This window comes from Anabrus simplex, chromosome 2 (genome assembly GCF_040414725.1).
Source record: "Anabrus simplex isolate iqAnaSimp1 chromosome 2, ASM4041472v1, whole genome shotgun sequence".
Lineage (NCBI taxonomy): Eukaryota > Metazoa > Arthropoda > Insecta > Orthoptera > Tettigoniidae > Anabrus > Anabrus simplex.
In genome coordinates this window covers 435,299,222-435,322,614 of record NC_090266.1, presented here as the reverse complement: position 1 = coordinate 435,322,614, position 23,393 = coordinate 435,299,222, and the positions used below count along the sequence as shown (strand labels likewise).

General features: G+C 40.0%; 1 protein-coding gene across 1 annotated transcript in view; it reads right to left on the bottom strand.

Annotated features, from left to right (window-relative positions):
* Nucleotides 1–23,393, bottom strand: part of LOC136864181 (atrial natriuretic peptide receptor 1) — a 2,019,422-nt gene that overhangs the window by 742,937 nt on the left and 1,253,092 nt on the right. The window lies entirely within an intron of this gene.

The window sequence follows — 23,393 nt, the reverse complement described above, 5'->3', positions numbered from 1 at the left end:
TGCATTGTCACTGTCAGTCAGTGTAAATTAAGGTATTTTATTAAAGTAATATTTCAGCGTATAGAAGATTGCTATGCACATACATTTCATCTGCGAAGTTTTGGAAACGAATACATGACCTTTATGATCACGTACTTGGAGAAAGGGAGGTGATTTTCTATAAATAGGTAAAAACTAAGTGCTGTTCTACCTCTACTTCTCTTACCCTACATAGTGGAGTTCATTATTCTCCTAAGTAACTTATCCTCCTCCATTCGCCTGGCGTTAGCCTAGCACCCAAACCGTTTTATGAGTAGGCCTACAGCTTCATCCATCGAGTTCATTCCTAATTTAACCTTTATATCCTCATTTGGATAAACTACTGCCATTTTTGCCACCAGTTCGTACCAGTAATCATTCTCGCTACTTTCATGCCTGTTACTTCTGATTAAGAATTCATGAGTCAACCCAGCTTTCATTCCCATAAAGCAAAGGTTCCCTGAAAACAGACCAATGTAATTATAGTTTCGTACGGGAGCTGACTGCCTTCTTATAGAATACTGTTGATCGCAATTCTGAACTCATTGCATTAGCTTTGCTGCACCTTTATTCAATCTCATTTACAATTCTACCATCCTGCGAGAACACATGTCCTAAATACTTGATATTATCTATCTGTTCCAGCCTTGTTCTCCGAATCTGACGTCCAATTCTCTTAGGTTTCGTACCTACTGGCCTCACTTTAGTCATGGAAAGACAATTTTCATATCATATTTTTTGGACCTACGTATCTTTAAGTTATCTAAAAGATATTAGAGACCGAGCGAGTTGGCCGTGCGGTTAGGGGCACGCAGCTGCGAGCTTGCGTCCGGGAGAGAGTAGGTTCGAGCCCCACTGTCGGCAACCCTGAAGATGGTTTTCTGTTGTTTCCTATTTTCATACCAGACAAATGCTGTGGCTGTACCTTAATTAAGGCCAGGGCCGCTTCCTTCCAACTACTATACCTGTTCTATCCCGTCGTCACCGTAAGACCTATCTGTGTCGTTGCGACGTAAAATAAATAGTAGAAAAAAGATATTAGGCTTCAGGCTTTTGGCACAATTTACCATTAAAACCAAGCTGTCTGCGTGAGCCTAACTACTTACTATATTTTTACCTAACAGAATTCCTCCCTGGCACTTAATACCTATATGTAGGTGGTCCATGTAAACTATGAACAACAAAGGCGAGATATTACAGCCTTGTTTAACTCCCGTAAGTACCTTGTACCAAGAACTCTTCCTACCATCAATTCTCACAGCAGTCCCACTGTTAAAATAAGTGCATTTGGTTGCTTTTTATTATCTACCCTTAATCCATAGTCGCCCCGTAGAGCGAACATGGAATAAAAGTGCTAGCAGCAGACGGACAGCGATTTTATGGAGGGTTAAAGGTATACAGATGCAACGACAGATGGAGGAATGCAGAAAAACAACATCCCTAAGAATATTTATCAAGGTAAGCCAAGTAACAAGGATTAATATTGGTAATGTGGATACAACAGTGAGAGCGGGTTTACTGTTGTGGATGTTGGGTTTATACAAAAACAAGGGGTGGATCAGAAGTAAGGAAAATTCTCTATGTATATTGTGTGGAGAAGTGAATGAAGATATGCACTTGTTAGGCCGATGTAAAGAAATAGAGTAAGTGAGAGTGAAACTTTAGAGTGTAAGGCAGCAAGAGCTACTAAAACAGAGTTACGAGCAGAGAATTATTGGGTGGGTGATTAAAGAATGGAATACGGTAGCAAGTCTGAATGGGTATTCAGGTGCTGTAAAAATTTAAGTGTTAAAAATTAAAATAATTTGCTGTGTAAATTCATTTAGGGGAGGGAATACGAGAAGTGGTTAAAATAAGTGGTTGTGTTTGTGGGCTAATGAGACAATTGGACATGAAAATAAACGAGTAGGACAGTGTGTGTGTAATATCGTGCGTTGTCGATATTGAGTACCTAAGTAGTGAGTAGTGAGTTAAAATTAAAAACATAGGCAGGCACGAGATTCAGCAAAGTAAAGAAATGATAAGGGTGAGTCAGCAACTCTTTTAGAGTGGCGTCCTTTCTTTCTATTGCTGAAATTCGGTGTTGCCGTATTGAACATCCTTTCTCTGAATAGGAGAATGTTCCTTCGTAATTGGTTTTTTAAAATTTAGTTTTTCGTACCTTGTAATTTTTTCCATAGTTTTGCTTATGTTTGTAAATGGTGTTATTTTTCTCCGTTGTGATCGATTAGGTTTGAATACTGTGAGATCTGGAGCAAAATAAATATACTTTAATACAGCGAACATCTTTTCCCTCAATACTATGTCGTATATCTTCTCTAGATCTGCGAAATATAATCATAGCTGTCTATTCCTCTCGTAGCATTGTTCAGTTACCTGGTTCATACTGAAAAATATGTTCCTGACAGCCCTTCTATAGGCTGAAACCACACTGATTTTCATCCAACTAACTCTCAACCACCGATCGCATACTCACTTCCAAGATGCCTGTGAACACCTTGCCGGGTATACCGTTCAATGAAATACCTCGACTGCTGTTGGGATTCTTGCTGTTCCCTTGCTTATTGATAGATTTAATTACTGTTTTCGTCCAATCAGAAGGTGCCTTACTTTATATGCTAATCTTCCCTGCCTTCCCGCTATATTTAATCATTCCGGTCTAATTGCATCTATTCCGAGCTCGGTTGTTGGCGACGTCACCAGGAAGATTTCCATTTACGTTGGGGAGATTTTTAAAATATTCCTTCCACCTGGCCAGTGATTCCATAGGATCTATTATTAGTTCACCTGATTTACCCAAAACACTATTTATTTCGTTTCTCCCTCCCTTTCTAAGATTCGTTATTACTGTCCAGAAATGATTCCCTGCTGCTTGATCTAGCCTTTCGGGGTTTTACCTAAATATTCCAACGATTTCTTCTTGGATTTAACAACAATTTGTTTCGCTCTGCTTCTTTCATTTAGGTACAACTCCCTGCCTGCATCAATTCTTGTCCGGAGTTATTTCAGATATACCTTATTTTTACCTTTACAAGCTGCTCTTGCTTTGTAACTCCACCAAGGATTACGATTTTTCCCAGCTTTGCACACAGATTTTTCCAACCATTCTCTTGCTCTTTCTACTGCAGAATCTCTGCAAGGCACCATTCGCTTACTATAACCTGAATCTGCTTAACGTCCACTGTTTGGAATTTTGCCGTTGATCATATACATGTGATTCTGTCTAATTTCCTTGTCCTGGAGATTTTCTGCCATTATTCGTCTGCAGGCATATTTCAATCTCTCTATCCTGGGCCTACAGATACTTAGTTCACTACAAATCAAGTGGTGGTTCGTATCATTGAAAAATTTCCAGATTACCATCACAATCCTAACAGACTTCTTGACTTCAAATTCGGTAATATATAGTCTATTATGGATCTTGGGACACTACCCTCCAATGTGTAGGGGGGAATAGGCTTATGCTTGAAGAGTGTATTCGTAACTGCTAATCCCCCCATACTAGCACAGAAGTCCAGTAAGAGCTTCCATATCATCCCCACATTTACCCATCAGTTTCTTGTATCCTTTATTGTGTTTCTAAATTCTGTCTTGTAATCCTGTTTATGAGTCTTACGTAGTAGATGCGTTTTCATAGCTTTGGACCTGGTAGTTTTTTTCTTTTCTAACCCCGATCCTGTAAGATATTTCAATACTTCTCATTCTAGTTGGTTAAGTGAATTAAGAACCCTCCATAGGAGCTTAAATGCACATTATTTTGATATGCTTCTGTGAAAGATGCATATCGAAGCACTACTGAAAACTGATCCGTGTGAGAGCAGTCTGGATTCTAATCGACAATGAGGGAGCAGTATTCGGCATCTTTATGGTCTTTTAAAATTGTTTCCAGAACACAGCTTGCCATAACTTGAATATGTTCGTCAAGGATTGGGCTGATAAGTATAGCACTTGACCTGAACTTATACTAGCTTAGTATGAAAGAGGCTGCGAAATGATCATATTCACTAACCAATTTCAAAGATCAGAGATACAGGCTGTTTGAGGTTCACCCAATATGTTCCTAAAAAGGAATGCCTCATGCTGAAAGAAATCTTACAACAGAAATTATTCTTGATGATTCAGTTCGCCAGAATATCATTTCTTCTTCAAGCTGACTTGACACAGAAGCATTTATGGAATTTTTTGTTATGCCTGCCATGTTTCCAATCATCAAACACCTCAGAAAACTGTGTTCTCTTAGTTTTTTGTTGAAATAAGAAGCAAGGAACAAATAATAGCTTCTCTCTAGACAGGCAGTCTTTCACCACTCCCTAACGAAGTTTCCCCATTTATGTGTGTGCCTTTAAAGAAATTAGTTGAGAAAGTGTGCTTTACTTCCTTTTCGCAAACGTTCTTGGACCCTAAAGATTCCGCTTTTATGCCTTGTTTTAGAGAATTGTCTACAATATGCTGAACAAAACAACAGACAGACCTGCATTCCAAGATGCAGAATCTTGTGGAATAAATGTTTTATGTAATTGGCCTAGCGCTTCGGAACTGCTCTCATTCACGATATTCGTTACTGGATAAACTAACTTGGTATTACCATATGCGGTATCATTAATCGAATGAGCAACTGGTTTATTTGACCCTGCTTTATCATAGTCGCTTAGGTCTTCCTTACCGTGCTTTAGATTATCGGTAAGATCCACTTTTTATTAGTGGATGATGGTTCGTCTTCATCTAAGTGGTCAGAGGCCGAGCTTGTTCTCGGCTGAGCTGAAGCGATGTCCGTAATAATTTCCATAGAGATGGAGTTGGTTGGAGCAGCTTTTTCAATAGAAGCGAATTTGGAACGAAGAATAATCCTATGCTGAGAACTGTTTTTAAAAGTTTTGCTCCTCGTGTTCCTTTCAAATAACGTTTCCTGTTCTCAGCACCATTTAGATTTTTACTCATTTTTTGTTCCAACGATAACAAAATCCCTAATAACAAACAATATTTTGGAAATATTTTAGAAATATTAAAACATTAGGCCTATGTTGTTTTAAAAATATTGTTTGCTAGTAGGGATATCTAACAGCTAAATGCAACCGAAGGTTTAAGTAAGAATAATGTTATTTGCTTTACGTCGGACTAACTACTTGTACGGTTTTCGGAGACGGCGAGGTGCCGGGATTTTGCTCCGCATGAGTTCTTTTACGCTATTTGCTTTACGTCCCACCGACAAAGATATGTCTTACGGCGACGTTGGGATAGGAAAGGGCTAGGACTGGGAAGGAAGCGGCCGTGGCCTTAATTAATTTACAGCCCCAGCATTTGCCTGGTGTGAAAATGGGAAACCACGGAAACCCATATTCAGGGCTGCCGACAGTGGAGTCCGAACCCCCCTTTATCTCCCGGATGAAAGTTCACAGCTGCGCGCCACTAACCGCACGGCCAACACTTCCGGTGTTCTTTTACGAGCCAGTAAATCTACCGACACGATGCTGACATATTTGAGCACATTCAAATACCACCGGACTGAGCAAGGATTGAACCTGCCAAATTGGGGTCAGAAGGCCTGCGTCTCAAACGTCCGAGCCACTCAGCACCACGAAAAGGTTTAGGTGTGTGTACACTTAAGTTAATAATACAAGTCACAATTAATCAATTAATCAGCCCTAGTACGCCTCTTCAGTGATGCCTAGGCCATCTATGACAGCTGATGACGGAACTGTTGAGGATCCAACCAGCCTTCGGCCTGAGGACTAAACATGCATACATACATAAAAAGAATATTCGATTTTAGAATTCTAGCACGTTTGCTAATAACATGTCGCGTCATTAACAGATTTTTTTAATTGGGAAATACAACAAATACGATTAAACGGTACATAGATAAATACATACACACATAATAAGCACAGTCCACTTCGTCGATCACAATAACAAAGGAACTCACTGAGCCACACTGGGCACAGTGCTTGGCCTTGACTGATGGACGCGAAAGCTGACGCGGTGCGTGGATTGGCAAGGGAAAAGCAAAACAAGTTTTGTGAGTGAAATGGCGGGAGGGGAAGGTAGAAGTGGACACTGATCACATTCCGACGCAGTCCAGTTCATTCTTAAAATGTCCACAATGACGCTCAGCTGTCTTGAAACAAACTGTACGAAATGAATGATTCAACCGGTCCTGCGTCATATTCGACAACAAATTCTGTAAAAGCAGGAATTAACTAATTGGCCTCCTATATTATAATCAACTAACAATGTCCTTGTGTCCGCATCCCACGAGATTCAGAAAACAGCTTGTAAGACATTTAAAGCTCGATCAACTTTTGTTACTAGGTGCTCGACGTGTCTTTTCCGAATAAGTGTACTATCGAGATGAAGTCGTAATAGTTTCGCTGATGATTTTAGTGGGAAGGAGAAAGGGCCGACGTATCGCGTGTTAAGTATATGGAATCCTTTTTCGAATAAAAATAACAACAGTTGATTTCTCATCAGATAAGTTGAGTCCTGTTTGCGTTGTCTATTCCGCTAGGTGTGAGGATGACGTGTCTAGCCACATACATTCTAACCGGAAGCTAGTAGAGGCTGTGCAAATACATACATCATCCGCATATTGAAGCACTCTGATCGTAGGACTTAACGTTTTATCCGGATCTGCCGTGTAGGCGGCATATAATACAGGAATGAGAATATCACCCTGGTGAAGTCCGTTCGTGACAATACGAGGGCCATAAAGGATATTGTCATGACGAAGGAAATACACGTCTCTTGTGATCAGAAGATTATTGATCCCAGACATATAAATATTGGGGAGGCTTGGAAGTCTGAGTTTGGATACTAGTACAGTATCGTCAGCCTCACAAATATCCAAAAATATAGCTAATAAATACTCTTTGTTCAAGAAACTCCGTTCTCAGACTGAGGTTGTAAAATGTACTTTTGGCTTTCCTGAATTCAAACTGCGTCGTTGAATGTACTGCTTGATGTTCCATCCACCATTCAGTCCGGTGTTTCAAGATCCTTTCAAAAGTCTTAGCGATGCAGTATGATACTACTATAAGACGATAGGATAATGGATCGTTGGGACCCTTCCCTGGTTTCAGTATCGGAACAATTATTTGAGGAGTCCAATCTGTCGCTTTCCTTCCATATGTCGTTAAAGAGATGGAGAAGGATCTCTTTGGCGCACCGAGGGAGGTTAGATTTCATCAAGTAATGGATTTGATAATATCCTGGATCTGAGTAGGATGATGCCTTCAAGGCCAATATTCTAATTCAAGGAATGTGAATGGTGATGTAAGAGGGCACATATAGGTCGTCCACTGATTATAAGATGGCGAATGTAATCTTCCAAACGATGTGGTCGGTGGAGCAATCAAATTCGCAGTCTTCAATCCAGTCGCAGAGAGCTAATACCTGTGGAGATTTCTTCCTCATTTTATTAACTGTTGACCATACCTGCGATAACGGGGTATCATTAGACAACTTTTCACAGTAGGTTTCCAACGCCGATTTCTTCCAGTTCTTTAGGAAACGTTTAACTTGGGCGTCTGTGTTATTGTACATGAGATAGTTGTTCCATGTTATTTCACGTTTCAGTCACCTCAAGGTTTGTTTCCTCTTGCCAATCATACAGGAGCATTCCTGATTCCACCACGGATTAGGCTGGTTCTTTGTACGATCTCTACTTCTTCTCTGTGGTATCGCTACTGAGGCTGCTTTGTTACCAATGTTTAGATAAATCTGGTGTCTGATATGAACTGTTTCGTGTTTGGGTACAGTAGGAATGAGGTATTCCATTCATCTTCTATTTTTCAACCAGTCAGCTTTTGTAACATTCCATTTCACTGCCGGCTTATATGGGATGCCAACGGCCGTAGCCGTGTTGAAACACCGGATCCCGTGAGATCTCCGAAGTTAAGCGACATTGGGCGTGGTCAGGAGTTGGATGGAGGAGCGGAAAGAAACTGGCCACCCTACCGCACGTAAACTCCGGCTCAGGAACACCTCTGCGGAGGTTCGGACCTGCCTTCGGGCAGAATAACCCTTACTACTACTTATATGGGTTATAGAGATGTGGATCACTGCATGAAATTAGGATCCCGTAGTGATTTGAACCTAAAGGATAAGATAACGTCTTCCATAAAAGGTCCGTAGATATTGTTGCTAAGCAAAAGTATTAGTCCACGGCCGAAAGTCTTTGTCCAGGTATAGGTAGAAGTATAGGTGAATCTTCATTCAATCAATATAGATTCTAATCATCCATAATTTGTGAAATAGCAGCTCCATAAATGTCATTTATTGTACACCCCCTCATAGTATTGGGAGCGTTGAAGTCTCCGCAGATGATATACGGAGGCTCTATATTGCGAGTGAGGTAAGACCATTGTCGTAAAATGACAATATATAGAGACGATTGTAATGTTTCGGTTACGTATGCGAACCGAAGCACCCACTGCTTGAAAACTGTCTATTTGTGTATTATCTATAACAGCTTCTGCAAAGGGAATTTTACACTTAATAAATAATGCTGATCCACAGTATCCGTCCTTGGGGTTATGGTGAAGTACATGGTAGCCTGGAAATGAAACTGTTGTTCGTTGTCGAATCCATGTCTCTGAGATTGCTGCGATTGAGATATTTTCATTTTGTAATACCCGTTGTAAGGATTCTTTATTCGCACTAGCAGACGAAGCGTTCCACTGAAGAATTTTAAACTCCATCATTAGACGTGAAAAGACTCGCCATCATATCATGAATAACAGTCGGACTGAAGGCTGCTGGTGACGACTGAACCTGGGTGATCAAGAGCATTATAAGGTTAAAAATCTTATATAAGACTATTGTTTCAAAGCGGTGTATTTGTCATCCTGTTATGTGGTTGAGCAGGATATGAGTTATGAGACACAGGACTGTTCGATATATGTTGAGGAATAAATAATCGTTCTGTGACCGGAGGAAACTGAGGTTGATGGATTGGATGTAGGGTAGGTCTCGGTGACTTGTACTGATTGACAGACTGGGCTGATGGGTACCTAATAGTGGAATTCTGTTGCCGAATAAGTTGAAGAGGTGGTTGTTATTGTTGTTGTTGTCATTGTTGCTGCTGCTGCTGCTGCTGCTGTATTTGTTGTATCTGAAATGCTTGTTGTTGCTGATGAGAAATACCCTCTTGGTTTAGTTGAAAATGAGGAATATTGCTCACTGGAGGCCTTGACGGGGTAACTGTTCCAATGGATGTCACATCTGATCGTACAGGGGGTGGTGGTAGTAATGGGGTTATTACGTGTTGTGCTGACAGGGAAGGGAATTCTTAGTTGCATTGCCACTTACATGTGGGCTTGTTTACAGCCGTCGCATATCGTCGGTTATTAAACTGAGTGCACTTCTTGTGAAATGTTAGTGTGAGCCATTAGGTGTTTGATTCCGGGCCACTTTTTATATTATAGACATTCCCGGTCAGTAGATAGATGACGTCCGTGACAGTGTACACAGACAGGGGTTACAGTTTCTGGATACGGTCTTATATCGTGAGGGCCACTGCAGCGACTGCAAGGTTGATTAGTACGACTTTGTGACGTAGAATGGTTGAACCGTAAATATCGTTCACATTGTAATACTAAGAGAACGTAAGGTTGAATGGCACAGCGTGTGCCTAGAATGTAAACATATGGTGGTAGGCTCTGTGCACGGAATGTGATTAAACAGGCCGGTATTGGGTGGGAGTCCCCAGTCGATGCTTTCCTTGTAAAGCGTTTAATGTTCACGATAAGGATTTCGCATTGAGCTTCTTGTAAAAGTTATTTTTCACTGAGTGAGATATCTACATCCTAAATAATGCCATGCTTATGAATAACATTGTGAGGGATGTATACATCGAGATGTCTGTCTTTTGAAATGGGAGATTCTACTAGGTGATTAGCTATTGAACCTGATACAGTTTCCACACGTAATATACTGTGCCCTGTTTTGGAAATGTTTATGATGTTTTCATTGGAGCAAATAGTTTCTTGCAATATTAGCCTACCAATTACCACTGGATGCAAATTAGCAACAGTTTTTTTTGTTCCTTCTATAATTACAATTAAAGGGTCATTATCAGTGTTACAATAACGGTTATCTTGACGAGGACGGGGTTTCGACTGGTTAAGCATATGAGGAACCTCAACTGACTGAATATTATTCCCACATTCCATTCGGTCTGTATTGGCAGTTTCCAAATTACCCATTTCAAGTGTTCCATCTGGGACTATCGCTGAATCTACTAACGATTTGTTGGCACATAAACGTGTAATTTGATGGCACATTTGATCACATATATCGGATGGAGAAGGCACATTACCTGGTATTAATGGTCGTTGTATAAGTTCGGTATTGGATGTGTTGGTTGTTATATTTCCTTGTGGTTGATGAATTTCATTTGACGGTTCAATTGGTGCGGCTGCTTGTTCATACAGAGAATGTTGCACTTCCAGTAGAGACATATGTTCAGGTTGGGCTTCACCATAAAACATCCGAGGGGCAGAATGAACTACCTGCCCGATATCGGGAGGATCATTCATATTCTTACTTACAGTACCTTCTGTTGCACTAAACTGCTATAAGCTATGGAGGGAGTAAACACGTTCCACTACACTGAGTTCGCACTTGGAGAGAACCAATGTCCTTAAAACGTTCGTTTGTTTAACTGCAATCCCCCAGCTTGCAGCATTATGAAACCACATCAACTTCACACCGTTATTTAGAGTGTTTCATGTTCATTCTTTTTCTGAGCTGAATACAGTCGCTTCAGTATAGCATGGTCTCCGGTGAGGGGGAGCGTTAATGTGAAACAAGGGCCCCCACTGCCTTAAGTAGAGTTGCGTACTGTAATTCAGAAATAAAGTAGATCTCCGATTCTCAGGCAACGATTGAATTGCGATGAGAAAAGTAAGTACATAATAAAATATGTCAGAAATCATAAACTTGACATTCGTCTTTCAAAAGTGAAAGATGTATAACTTCATCCGTCAGGGCACGCGCTCGGTATTGTAACATATGAGCTGATCACAGCATAGCAGCATGGTATAAAAGTGATATCAAAGCGTTAATGTTCTAATTACAGATTTCTGAGGCATCACTCTCTCTTTCCACTGTAACCGAACTACACTATACTACCAGACTAACGTCTAAACTACGCTTTTCTTTTTACCTCCTCTGCTCCACCACGTGATGAATTGAGATTAGCGACTCTAATGCCAGCGCTATTCACTCCTTGTAATAATTTCATAACTTATCTCGTGAACGGAGATATTGATAGTTAAGCAACATTGGTCCAAAATTCGCATGGAAGAGTAACATTATTCGGGAGCCGAATAGCTCTCACAAACAACACATGTGATCGGTGTGAGTGATCTAACTACATTACACTACTCTACACTATAGCTGTGCGGGAATGATAACATTTTTTCTTTTCACCTGTATCCCGTTACTCGCTGAATCATTGTTTACTTAGAAGAAGCTTGTACATGGCTAACTGTCAGAATAGGTCACGGTGGGGGGAAAAATATGCCTGCGAATGCGCGAGCCAAGCACCTTCCTACGTTGAGGCCACTGTACATCAGACATCACAATGTGTGTTGTGCTATTTGTTTATTTACAAATCTTACGTGAGTGTATGACTGCACCAATTGCGGAGACCACTTTATCAATTTACGTCAGACTGGCCGGGTTTTTAAGCGTGAATCACGTCTGGGGATGATGGCAAGCAATGATTTGTCTTATACATCACTACAGAAATATCCATTCCTATGACAGTGGTTTAGTAATTTTGACGGTGTCACAGAAATGTAACCTAACTCCCTAGAGTAAATCTTACTGGTCAATGATGAGGGGATTCCCCCCACCTGTCCGACGGAGGCAAGTATTCCTGGCTCGCTGGGGATTTGTAAGCTTCACCGTTTGGAATTGTCAGTAAAGTTGGTGGACCATAGGGGTTTCTCGTGTTAGTCCACGAGAATATGATGTTTCTTTGAGTAAATGACATTCACACTCAGGTCGTTCATTTAGGGATCACTTCCTTTACTGTCCAGTTGTTAATTTTGATGTAAATCAATGTTTGTGTAACATGTCAATTCCTGGAGATGCGTTGGCAAGTTAATTTATTTATTACCAATTATAATTCGTTTGGAGTCCGACTCGTTGGCTGAACGGCCAGCGTACTGGTCTTCGGTTCATAGGATCCCGGGTTCGATTCCCGGCCGGGTCGGGGATTTTAACCTTAATTGGTTAATTCCAATGGCACGGGGGCTGGGTGTATGTGTGGTCTTCATCGTCATTTCATCCTCATCACGACGCGCAGGTCGCCTACGTGAGTCAAATAGAAAGACCTGCACATGGCGAGCCGAACCCGTCCAAGGATATCCCGACACTAAAAGCCATACGACATTTCATTTCATTTCATTCGTTTGGAATAAATGTAAAGGTTTACTTTCTGGAGGCTTTCCATCTCCTATTGAATGAATTCTTCCTTTAGGTAGCTTGTTCTAAACACATCAAAGTTTTATTGGAACGAGTATTTTAGTAACATTAACTTTCAAGCTCTAGAGCTACTTCTTTTTATTACTTGCTCTGTCTTCCTTTGAGAAATATTGTGAATTTATTTAAACACTTATTCACACTTTTGAAGGAAATTACATACTTTGAAGGGAGATGGAAACGGATTCTTAGAAACGTCTACCCCGCATCAACGGGAACAAACGAATAATAATAATAATAATAATAATAATAATAATAATAATATGAGGATGATGATAATGATGGCGATATTGAAAGGTGCTCTGTCTGCGCTCTGGTATCCTCAAGATTTTATATATTTTTTGGTCCATTCTTTCCTTTCTCATGTACTTTTTAATTTTTGCGCTGAAGTAGGTACCCAACTTTAGTTAACTGCATCGAAACCCGCTTTCAAGTTTGATAAATTTTGTTTGGTACAGAATGGTGTCTTTTAATTATGTGGTTCAAGACCTCCTAATTCTTTCACGCTTTGCACACACAATTTACAATTGTTCTATGTTCTTCTTATTTTCTCATTGAAAGTACTTACCGTTCTGGAATACATCAAATTAAACATACTTTTCTTCTTATAATCATGCGTCAGGTACATAAAAGGGTCTATGAACGGGTCTGCGGGAGAAATTGTTATTGGCGCTGCAGGTTAGGGTTTGTCATAGTGACCTACTTTCAATGAATGAAAGAGATGTCAGACAAGGGAAGTTTATGGTCGCCATTAAAACGCTGAGTACGAATAAAAGCTCAGTTGATGCTGACCATTTTAAAGAGAATGTTATGGGATGTGCTCCCTCCTTTATGTAAGAAACAATTCTTTAAATTAAGTCAGGAGGAGTTTGACACCCCTCTGGAGATTCAGAAGTCTTAACAAATTACCAAATCTTTAACCAACACTTTACTCACACATAATGTACATTGCGTGGTTGCAGAGTTTGCTAATAATTTGAATGTTTTGATCCTTAGATTCTCCATGCATTTATGGGATATATATATGTTATTTTGATGGATTCACCGTGTGTACCAACCAAATATGATGCGGCTATCGTCAAGGTAACTGGCACCACCATGTTATTTTGCCGTAGTTAAAGTGCGAACCACTCGACGACTGACGATGGAAGTCGTATTCGTCCGACTCCCGATTCATGTATAAGGACACAGTAGTGTTAATTATAATCTATTATGACTTTATCCAGCAATTTGACGCCTTCAGAAATTGTAATAATCAATTCGACCAGCTAATTAGAAAATAATATATGTTTAACGTACATGAAGTGAACATCTTTTATTGTATCTCCTCTGTCGTATGTGGTGAGAAAGTAGTCATTAGATGTCGGGCGAGGGTTGGGGTAAAAGCTACAGGACTGAAGAAACTCACAGTTTTATCTCACTTGTGGCTCATCCAAAATTACGTTTACACCTCGTTTAAAAAATCATTATCCATCATTTTCTTAAAATATTGGAATACTTTACCCTTCCTTCCATCAGTATAATTCAATCACTAACATTAGCCTACATTCTTGACGATGTTCGTTTTTACAATACTACAGCAGCTATTCTAACGTGCACCTGAGTTTGATATCTACCCTCCCAACATCACAAAGTAAAAATTAAACCAATCACATACAAATAGAACCTCAGACTATGTGAAGAGAATAAGTGAATACGGTAAAATGTATGTATTTACTAAAACACACGACCCCCTTTTTAATCAAATTATGAGAAAATTATTATCATTATAGGCAAAATATTTATGACTTACGAGCAAACCGTCAACTTGAAAGATAGACACGTAGGACCGAAGATGAGCGTGGGATGGGGACAATTTCCACACTGTGGTGGGGAACTTTTCTAATGTCGATAACGGCAGCGTTCTATTATTATTGTTATTATTATTATTATTATTATTATTATTATTATTATTACTTTTCTTACTGTACAGCCTGGAAGTAGCGACCATGGATTTGTCGATAGCTATGAAATATTATTGCCGCGACGTCCTTGTAGGAAAACGCGTAATAATATTGTGCGGAATAATGACAATATTAGGCTATTGCCAGATAATTTATTGCAAACATACATGTATAGGGCGTTCAGAAACATACATGTGCTGTAGTATCACTTATTGTTATTGTCCGACTCGTTGGCTGAATGGTCAGAGTACTAGCCTGCGGATCAGAGGCTCCCGGGTTCGATTCCCGGCCGGTTCGGGGATTTTAATCGCTTCTGATTAATTCTCCTGGCTCGGGGACTTGATGTTTGCGTCCGTCCCAACACTCTCCTCTTCATATTCACACAACACACTACACTACAAATCACCACAGAAACACGCAGTTCGGTTAGGAGCGCGCGGCTGTGAGCTTGCATCCGGGAGATAGTGGATTCGAATCCCACTGTCGGCAGCCCTGAAGATGGCTTTCCGTGAGTTCCCATTTTCACACCAGGCAAATGCCAGGGCTATACCTTGATTAAGGCCACAGGCGCTTCCTTCCACCTCCTACGCCTTTTCTATCTCATCGTCGCCGTAAGACGGTGTGTCGGTGCGACGTAAAGCAAATAGCAAAAAAAAAAAAAAAAAAAAAAGTACTGCTTACATCCCAGCGCCATTCTTCGACCTTCGCTCAATTTCTAAAGACTACACTCGGTTTTGTTCCTTTGCACAGTCATGTGTTGCAATGATAAATGTCAAAACGGAGGGTGTATCTTGTTCATTGCGTTCATTGTTTAGCTAGAACTTCTGTCTAATGATTTGCTTCGTGTACATACATCACATTCCGGACGCCTAATCTTAATACCCTACATTATATCTGCCGAAAGTATGGTGTAAGTATAGGCTAAACTATTCACCTGTCCCCACGGACGATTGTAGGCATACTATGACAGTAAAAGAAATGAAATGGCGTATGACTTTTAGTGCCGGGAGTTCCTAAGACGGGTTCGGCCCACCAGGTGCAGGTCCTTTGATTTGACATCCGTAGGTGACCTGCTCGTCGTGATGAGGATGAAATGATGATAAAGCAACATCCTGCCGGGAATCAAACCGGGACCTCTGTGATCATATCCAACACTCTAGCCATGGAGCCGGACACCTTGACAGTGATTTTAAATAATAATAATGTTATCAGTTGGATTCCTTCCTTTTTCTCTCTGATTAGTGTTATATAGAGGATGATTGCCTAGTTGTACTTCCTCTTTAAACAATAATCACCACAACCACCACTTTTACGTCCAACTACGTACATTTTTATGGTTTTCGGAGATGCCAAGGTGCCGGAATTTAGTCACCCAGGAGTTCTTTGTTGTGCCAGCAATTCTACTGACACGAGGCTGATGTATCTGAGCACCTTCAAATACCACCGGACTAAACCAGTATCGAACCTTTCAAGTTGGGCTGAAAGACAGAGAAGCTATGCTATCATTATTAGAATATAGGACATATTCAGTGGGTGAGAGACGCCGTGAACGGATATTTTCATACTTTATTATGCGTATATAGTTGAATCGTTTGTTTCAGAAACGACACTTCTCCAACGTACCAAATTGTTCAGAAAACAGCAAAAACTGTCTGTAGTGTGCAATGTCATTTCTATCTTCCCGATATTTATTATGCTTATACTACTGTTGAAATGACTATGACAGATAGGTTTTTTGTATGAATTAGTCCAATACGTTCCTTTACAGACTTTGTTGAAAATGGTGGAGACGTGTTGTTTCTGCAACAAACACCATTAATGAGAATATAAGGAAGTGTAACATGGATTTTAACGTCATTTCAATTTCAAAAGGAAACTTTATTAAATAAAGTACAAATTTTGTACTGAGGAAATACAGTTTAAAAGTTATTATGATTTCAATGACATGGGAAATTTATCGAACATCTCCCTTGGTAAGTTATTCCAATCCCTACCTCCCCGTCTTATAAATGAATATTTGCCCCAATTTGTCCTCTTGTATTCCAACTTTATCTTCATATTGTGATCTTTCCTACTTTTAAAGACGCCGCTCAAACCTATTCGTCTACTAATGTCATTCCACGCCATTTCTCCGCTGACAGCTCGGAACATAACACTCAGTCGAGCAGCTCGTCCCCTTTCTCCCAGTTCTTCCCAGCCAAAATTTGCAACGTTTTTGTTAGGCTACTATTTTGTCGGAAATCACCCAGAACAAGTCGAGCTGCTTTTCTTTGGATTTTTTTAAGTTCTTGAATCAAGTAATCCTGGTGAGGGTCCCATACACTGGAACCATATTCTATTTGGTTTCTTACCAGAGACTTATAAGCCCTCTCCTTTACATCCTTGCTACAACCCCTAAACACCCTCATAACCATGTGCAGAGATCTGTATCTTTTATTTACAATCCCATTTATGTGATTACCCCAATTAAGATCTTTCCTTATATTAACACCCAGATACTTGTAATGATCCCCAAAAGGAGCTTTCACCCCATCAACGCAGTAATTAAAACTCAGAGGACTTTTCCTATTCGTGAAACACACAACCTGACTTTTAACCCCGTTTATCATCATACCATTGACTACTGTCCATCTCACAACAGCTTCGAGGTCATTTTGCAGTTGCTCACAAATTACTCTATAAAGAATAACATCATCCGCAAAAAGCCTTACCTCTGATTCCACTCTTTTACTCAAATCATTTATATATATAAGAGAACATAAAGATCCAATAAGCTGCATTGAGGAATTCCCCTCTTAATTATTACAGGGTCAGGTAAAGCTTCGCCTACTCTAATTCTCGGAGATCTATTTTCTAGAAATATAGCAACCCATTCAGTCACTATTTTGTCTAGTAAAATTGCACCCATTTTTGCCAGTAGTCTCCCATGATCCACCCTATCAAATGCTTTAGACAGGTCAATCGCGATACAATCCATTTGACCTCCAGAATCCAAAATATCTGCAATATCTGCTGGAATCCTACAAGTTGAGCTTCAGGGGAATAACCTCTCCTAGAACCGAATTGCCTTCCGTCGAACCAGTTATTAATTTCGCAAACATGTCTAGTGTAATCAGAAAGAATGCCTTCCCATAGCTTACATGCAACGTATGTCAAACTTACTGGCCTGTAATTTTCAGCTTTATGTCTATCACCCCATCCTTTATACACAGGAGCTACTATAGCAACTCTCCATTCATTTGGTATAGCTCCTTCAACCAAGCAAATTTTTTCTCGGTTTTTATATCATATGTAACCTACAAAAGTCAACAGTAGGTTAGGTTCTTGCTAAAAATTGCCGGGAAAAGTCTTGAGACCTTCTCGAAAGCTTTCTTAATTTCAATGGCGACGCAATATTATAGGGGCCGTTAACATTGGGTTATCGAAAACCTGTAGAGAATGTTAAGTTTAAAAGATAATTTCTGATTTTTAGTTTATCAGTTTCAACCTTAATGATATATTAGTGATTATACATAATTTCAAACATCAATCAATACAAACAATGGCCAATGTAATGCTATTGTTGATCAATGTTATGCGTTTTCGATATTCACATTTAGTTTTCTTCCCACTCCGAAATACCATTCATCATAGTCGGTACGTTAAAACTGAATAAAATATAAATGATCGGAATTTGTATTCTCTGCAACTTTTGTTATGTAGTACTTTTCGATAGAACCCAAAACATAGGTATTTAAACATTTTAGGCGCCTTCCCCTAAACTACAATTTCACCCGGGGGGAATAAAATTGTTTATATCTTAGACTGTATTTTCTTATTCCCCGACTCTATATACCGATTTTCACTAAATTCTGTTAACCCATTTTCTCGTGGCTCAGCGTCGATATGGACTTAGCAACAAAAGTACAAATCCATTAATATCTGTGTTATCATAGCCGGTACGGTAAAATGTATAAGACATAAATGGTCGGAAATTTAAGATTGGTTATGTAGCATTTATCGATACGACCACTAATAATATTAATATTTGAGAATTAAATTTAAAGCCTTCCCCTAAGCTACCATTTTATTCAGCTTGAATAAAATTATTTATAGTTTAGATTGTAGCGACTTATTCCCAGACTTTGCACACCAGTGTTTATTAAGAGATGAGCCATAATAAGATAAATATTTGAAAATTAAGATTTAGGCCTTCCCCTAAAGTACCATTTCTATCAGCGTGAATAAAATTATTTAAGGCTTAGATTGTAGCGACTTATTCCCCGACTTTACATACCGATTTTCATTAAGATTCTCTTTAGCCATTTTCTAGTGATGCGTGTACAGACAGACAGACAGACAGACAGACAGACATTACGGAAAAGTAAAAAGTGCATTTGCTTGTTACTATGGGCATGACCGATACAGAAATACAATTATTTTCAAATTCTGAGCAATGTACAGGCACAACTCTTATTTTATATATATAGATTAATTTCTGGTATCATAATGTACATTTGTAGTTATATTAATTAAGGCATTTTGTGAATTTATGTGTTTAAACTAGGTATGTTCAGCATATACGTGGTAAGGATCAGAAATCCATTTTTTGGGACATTTCAACGCAACCTACTTGTGTGAAAAGAGAAGGGCTGTAATCTTTGGAAAAACCGTGGCCAGAAACATCCTGGTATGTGCATTCAAGTGTGTGTGCGCATTCAGATGTAAGTAGTTAGGAGTAGGTGCTGCCTTCATAATTGAAAGTTTTAAGCTTGGGCTTATCCAAGCAATTGGATAGGATAACGTGGATTGACATAGAACGGACCGACATTTCTATTGAAATTAAGAATTAAAAAAGCGAAAATGAGAAAATAGTCTAGGATGTATAAACGTAGGGAGTGTGATTCAGTTGGATTCATTTTTACTGTGCACTCATCTCTAATTACTGATGACTCTTCGTTTTTAAGGCCATAACTGTGTTTAGTGAGTTGTAGTATCAGCCATGTATTTTTTAATTTTGTGAAGAAGTGTGATAATATTTCATTATGTCAGAAGGTACTAACTGTTGTAAGACAGTCATGTTGTCAGTGCTATATATTCATGAAATATGATAACGATGGACTGCAGACTCTGTAATAATTCCGTTACAGTATTAAGATTCACACGCACATGAACTATTGTCACTTCATTGGAACTGTACGTTTATTGGGCTGTATGGTAATAGCTATACGAATATCATCAAGTGTGTCTTGTTGGATGGCACTTTACTTCAGCAGTTACCGTGCAAATCAGGCATGGAAAAGTGGCAGCCGCTATTACACACGAGACGATGGTATTATCTGCGCTATCATAACACAGCACAAGTTTCGGCACATGTCTTTACAGGGAGGTCGAATCAAGAACAGCTCCGGTGTTTCAGTACGTGAGGCTTCAAAACCAGTCAAGGAAGCAGAGATCTACTGGAGTGAATAACCATAAATTACTCAGGTGGGAAGAAAATGGAAAATAATGCGAATTATGACTGATCTGATTCATACGGGAATTTCGTAAATTGATAACATGTTTGTATGTTTTTCTTTCTTTTGCTGATAATATATTAGAGTCAAACAGTTAGTTAAAGTAATTTATGTTAGTCTTGTCTGCATGCTCCTACAAGTTTATACCGTTTGCAGTGAATATTAGGTAAGGCCCAGTCATTAGAGGTCCAGTATTTCAGCATTTATGAACACTACAGGAGAGTAATCTTTTATGCTCTACCATTAATTTATATTATTATCGTTATTTTTGTTCTAAATTGAGAGAACCTATGGTTAAATCTGACGCTCATGTACCAGCAATTTCGGAAAATGATAGATAATAATTATAATTGCATTTGATGAATTCGTCTGGCACGTGTGTCCCAGTACTCTCCCAATCATATTCACACAATATGTCACACTACCAAACACCGCAGAAACGTGCAATTGTGAGTGCATTCCTGGATTAATCGACATTAGTCGATCAGCTCTTCTCATTACTCCCAAGACTTCCCAGCTTAATTCTGCAATATTCTTGTAACAATACTCTTTCCTTGGAAGTCACCCAGAACCGGTCATGCTGCTTTCCACTGGATCATTTCCTGCTCTTTTCAAGTAATACTGGTGAGGGTTTCACACACTGGAACTCTAACTGGGGTCATACCAGTGCGTACCTGGCACAATGCCTCTATCAAGAATGCTATCCGGAGACGCCAAGCGACAGGCATGGCATTGCGGAGTTTCGAGAGACGTCTGCGGAATATTGAGTCCCTGGGAAGGACACGGCCTGTTCGAGATTATCCCACGACGTCTGCTCACAGTGAAGAGATTGTTTTGAACTCTGTAAGACATAACCCTCACACTAGCATACTGGCAATTGTACACGTTACGAGGATCTACCTGGAGTCTGTTCCGCGGATATTGCATTACCTAGTTGTTTCACTCGTACCAACTGCACTTACACCAGGAGCTCCATTGGCATGATTTGGAAGGCCGAGTTGTGTTCTATAAACGGACGTGATAGCATGTGGAGACTGCTCTTGCCTTTTTAGCGACCACCTTATTTACGCACAAGGCTCGGTTCCACCACATTGGAAACGTTAATCGACATAATATGCATTACTACAGTGTGGATAAACGTCATTGGGTACGAGAAACAAGTACAGTGGGGCGTGAACCAATGGTGTGACATCATGGGTGATCACATCATGGGCGCCCTGACGGGAGAACACTATCTGCGGTTGCTTCAAGATGAATTATAATCGTTCTTGCAAAATGTGCCACATCTCGACAGCTGAAGAAAGTGGTTTTAACATGACAGAGCACCGTCGCACGTGGCGGTGGTCGTCCGGAACCACTTCCAATCGACGTACCCAGATTAGGAATGGGAAAACCTTCCTCCGGCTAGGAGCCGTCTAGTCCTGTTCATCTTATACAGCTCATCACCGAGGCATGCCGATTTATATTGGCACAGATACTGTAACGTGCCAGACGGTCCTTGCAAAATCGCGCTTGGCCTTGTATCGATCACGGAGGTCGTCGGTTCAAGCTCCATACCACATCCCACCATACAAAAAGCACTTTTCAAGACCAAATAAACGAAATAGGTTTGCGGAAGATACTGAGTATGCAATCTGGCTACAACCCAGGGAAATGGCTGTGGAAAAAGAAAGAAAATACTTGCGAGCGATCCGAACCTCTTATCTCTCGAGCAATGTTCACTTTAAGATCTCCGACCACTCGGCTGCCAATTGAGCTACGGTGAGGCATAACAGTGGCGGGTAGTTCCCGGCCTATACCGCACCTGTTCCTCTTGTGTGTGTGTACCTCCAGTTGTTAGGTACATGTTATTCGTATCTATGGTTCATTTACGGTTTCATTTGAGGTACTAATAATGGATTAAGAGTGACGCTCAAGGCTCTGCTGTTTTAGCCGCTAACCACACACATCGTTACATAACCCCGGTTTAGGGAGAGGGATCAATGTATTTCATAATTGTAATAAACGCGCCGAGTTGAATGAAACTAGATCGCAAGTGGCGAGTGAACCATCCGGTATTAATGTAAAATAACACTGCTTTCTAGAACACCGTTCTAAATCTTCTCAGGATCAGATAATGCTTCACCTGTTCTAATTCTCTGAATTCTGTTCTGTAGAGAATTTGCCACCCATTTATTCACTATTTTGTCTAGTCCAGCTGCCCTCATTTTCATTAGCAGACTTGATTTGTTTGTAAATAAAGCTCTCTAATCCTTCAGTTGCGTAGAAATTATATTAATGGATTGGTAGTAACCGGGGTGTGTTGGAGGCGGAGTCTTTGGCAATGAACGTTCCATGGCCATTTTCCACATCGTGGGGGTAGACTCAATTCTAAAAGAAATAATCGTGCATGTAAACTCGCCACAGGTATTTTCCTTTTCGAGTTACTTTGTGCGTGAAGGAACATGTCTATCAAAATTCTGTAACACTTGATTGTAAAAAATGTGACCCATGTCATTAATATTCGTCATTTATGTAATGTCATGCCGTGGTCTTGAATACGCGTCTGCTAGTAAAGTAACACTGTCTACATCGTTGTATCTTATATAGTAATGTACCTAGTCTTCGCTTCAGGCAACTCTAGGGAGAAGAACACGAAAATGACGTCATGAACTGAGAACATGGGGGCTGAAGTTTGTCCATGATTCATTACTCTATCAGGGTTGTCAGTCTGAATTAAGTCGAGTAAAGTGTGCGAATTATGATGAGTAATCTAGAAAGGAAAAAGAGTCATATTACACACCGGGAATGAGTGTAATAGATGTTTGGCCTCCAATAAGTTAGTGCCTAAAAGGCTGGTATTGGTATCCCATAATGATCACATGCACTTATGACGTTAATAGTCAATTTCTAAGCCAGTTAGGTGTCATTCTTTTGGCGGTCGATATAGTGCACCTTTCTCAGGCCCCACAGAGCGCCAAATATAAAATTTAATTTCACAAATATAGCACCGGATGGAAATCTTATGGATGAAGAACTTCGGAAAGTCAAATCCGGACTTCGAAGTCCCATCTTCCCTAAATTCAACTGGCACAACCACTACGCTCAAGAGCATACGGGTCAATTGTTCTGTTCGTTAAATAAAGTGGCACTTGATTTAAATACAGGATGTTTAGGGGTACACGTGCAGATATTTAGCTAGTCGGTATGAAAAATACATCTCAGAACATATGCTATGTACTTTTACCTTGTCCTATTAGTTTCCCCATAAATATGAGCCGAAAATTTCCGGATCTAATGTGTTTTGAACGGCCGTAGTTGGAAACGCCGGTTATGTCATACTGCCCTCGTGTAGTAGAGTACAGTAGCAAAGTACAGAGGTTGTTGAACCTGATTGTTATCGAAGGCCAACACATGTTGCTGTGACTCCCCCTATCCGCTGGCCACGTAGGGGTGGTAGAAGGACATG